Source organism: Osmia bicornis, chromosome 16, assembly GCF_907164935.1.
Source record: "Osmia bicornis bicornis chromosome 16, iOsmBic2.1, whole genome shotgun sequence".
NCBI lineage: Eukaryota > Metazoa > Arthropoda > Insecta > Hymenoptera > Megachilidae > Osmia > Osmia bicornis.
Window position 1 is genome coordinate 1,375,178 of NC_060231.1, and position 3,453 is coordinate 1,378,630.

The following is a 3,453-nucleotide window of genomic DNA, read 5'->3' on the forward strand; positions in this document are numbered from 1 at the left end:
ACAGCTTTTTCCTATCTCTTACCAAATTCAAGATATAACCCGTCCCAATTGCATGACGTATCCTGTATACTTTTATTAATTAAAAAACATTTATTTAAAAAAGTTAATAATTTCTTCTAAAAATAATTCTCAGATTGCCCGTTCCTTCGGAGCGGGCATATATTTTTCAGCAGCGAGTAGTGCTACGGTGTGCTATATAAAATCCACGCGTTTGGTCAGTCAGAATTTATCGGAGCGGGACAATTCTATCATTTGGGTTGAAAGAAGGATAGCATGATCACCGTACATCTCACTCTAAACACGTGCCAATGTTTCGCTTTCGTTCTTCAGGCGGATCGTCGCGATGCCTCTGGCGAGATGAGCGTTTGAATGTGTTTGTAAAAATACTTGAGGCGCTGTTGCCTTCCTAGATCGTGTTGCGCGCACGCTAGATGAGAATTAAACCTTTCAAGTTCGTACCAGACCACGCAAGTGGCTCCACCAGGCCCAACGAAAAAACTGCTGTAATACCGACGTCCCGAATCGGTGACGTCACGTACTGTGTCTACCCCCTTAAGTATTTTTACAAACACATTCATTCATCTCGCCAGAGGCATCGCGACGATACGCCTGAAGAACGAAAGCGAAACATTGGCGCGCGTTTAGAGTGAGATGTACGGTGATTATGCTATCCTTCTTTCAACCCAAATGATAGAATTGTCCCGCTCCGATAAATTCTGACTGATCAAACGCGTGGGTTTTACATAGTGCACCGTAGCACTCCTCGCTGCTGAAAAATATATACCTACTCTGAGGAACCGAAGGAACGTGCAATCTGAGAATTATTTTTAGAAAAAGTTATTAACTTTTTTAAATAAATGTTTCTTGATTAATAAAAGTATACAGGATACGTCATGCAATTGGGATGGGTTATATCTTGAATTTGGTAAGAGATAGGAAAAAGCTGTTTATGTAAAAGTTCAATGGTATGATAATGTCTATTTTTCTGTGATTTCATTTTCTTTGTGAATGCAACGACGCATTAAAAACATGCAGATGCACTTTTTGTTTAAATAAAATTGCATTTCTTTCTTTACTCGTATCAACTCCTTGGAAAATTCTGGATAAAAAAGTACTATGGTACTATTAGAACTAATAAATGGAGGGACCTTGCGTCTCTCCAGTAAAAGCTGAATATATGCAACAGAGATTGGGAACCAGATGTTGCATATATCAGCCGAGTTGTCGAATCTCGGGTTACACGCGACGACCAGCCAAGCGTGAACGTAGAAAGGGATAGACAGTGGCGGAAAGAGAGAGGTCCGATGATCAAAGGAAAGAGCCGAAACGTATCGGTGTGACTAATACTAATTGAATCAAGAAACTTTTTTATTTTTGACTTTTTTTTAGTGAAACTTTTACTAGCGCATTGGATAAATTTTTCTGATTAAAATGATACCAAATACGATATAGTTTGAATGGGGCGAGGTTTGTTATGGAGCGCTGTGAAAAATCCAGGCGGGCGGCAGTCAAATCTTAGCGAAAAGGGACAATCTCAACATTCAGAATGAGAGAAGGACAGCATGACTCTAGTGCGTCTCACTCAGCGTTCGGGCGATGTTGCCTTTTTCGCTTGCCTTCGCAGCACAGTTCGAGTGACGTAATCAAGCTGACGCTTGACTCTGGTTACGATTCCAGATCGGCAGCCTTTCTACTTAGACGCCACCTTATAACTACTAGCTGAACTAAATTTGTCACGTAACTTGCTCTGTAGTATCCAGATAATGGCGGAACTCCTCTTTGGAAATGCTTTTACGGGAATCGGTTATTCGTCCTTATATGAGAAGATCTTGAGCTGAATAAGGGCTCATTCGAAAGAGGAAGGTTCAATGAAGGGGGCTCAACAAATCGTTTTAGTCACAAAACTGTTATAGTTACTTAAAATGTACTTGGATTCAGCGGGCGTATTTTCTCGATTTTTCCTCTACTTTGGACACTCATATTATTAGATATAAACACAATCTGTTTAAACCATCGGTTGAGCCCCCTGCATTGGACCTTCCTCTTTCGAATGAGCCCTCGCTCAGCCCTATGTGTTCTCTTATAAGTTCAAATAACCGATTCCCGTAAACCCATTACTAGGCCCATTTTTGCCGGTAATGTCACCTCGCTGCATTACCCGTGTCTACCCCCTTAAGGTGATGCGAGCGTCGAAGCCGAACTTCGAATTCCGCGTCGGTAAAACAGTCAACGTTTCATCGAAAATTAGGCCGAACAGAAACTGATTTCAGCGCTACCTCAGTTATCGCATCCAATTAACGGCATGCTATTCTACGTCACTCTTCGCATACACCTAAATGACACACGGATGCTACGATAGCTACATGTATTATGTACGATGAATCAGACCAATTTTTGCGTGTCGCCGGAGATACCACAGTTTCTCGAGCGAGTTCGGCTCGCCTTTGATGTGGTGACAGCCGAGAATCGAAGCAGCGTACAGGGAAGAAAGTAAGTTTAATACCCGTGTACGTGTGAGACAATACTAACACAATCAAAATTGAAGATTAAAACCTTTTCATTTTTGAATTTTTTTTAATGACAATGTTACTAACGTATTTATGAGATTTTTCTGATTAAAACAAAATCAAACATGACATAATTTGAATTATAATTATTTATTTACTTATTTATATCTAAATAAGTAAAAATAATGTAAATTATATGGTGTTTGGTCTTATTTTAATCAGAAGAACCTTACAATTACATTGGTAAAAGTTTCATTTAGTAAAAATGAAAAATAAAAAAGTTATTGTTGAATTAATATTGTTTCGCTATTTGTCCTTTTCTACGTTCGCCAGCATTGAAGAACTCGCTCCAGCCGTGTTGTTCTTCCAGCATCACATTTTCGTTACCTATTCATCCAATATTTGGGCGTAACGCAAAATCAGGAGAGTCTAGCATAATATCACATTCTATGCTGAAAAAACATACTAACTTATCTTGCTTCGTACTTTCCGGTCATATAAATGGTAGACAGAAATATATGACGTACGATAACTGATAAGCGATGATGACATGGTAAAGATACACGATACAATGAAATTCCTGTTATCTTTCAAAGAAAAAAATTATATGATCGTCAAGAAAGAAGCAAGCCGTATAGGGGAATCACACACGTTATTAAAAATGTCCCTAGACCTAGTAACCTGCGCGAGTTAACTATGGTCTCTCGTGAACTGCAGTATAGTTAATCGGCAATGGGTATGTTGATTCCCGTTGAATATTGTTTACTTGAAATTATCAAATGGGTTATTTGTTATAGGTTGCCGACGGCTGAACTAGGATCTTCCTAGTAGAAGAAAAGTTTTTAATTTTGCGCCGCCTCCGAGAAGGTTGAAATGTATTTAGTATCCTATTTAACGATTAAGTAGATTTTATTAGTAGCTGTGGAATACTGGTATAAATGAAATA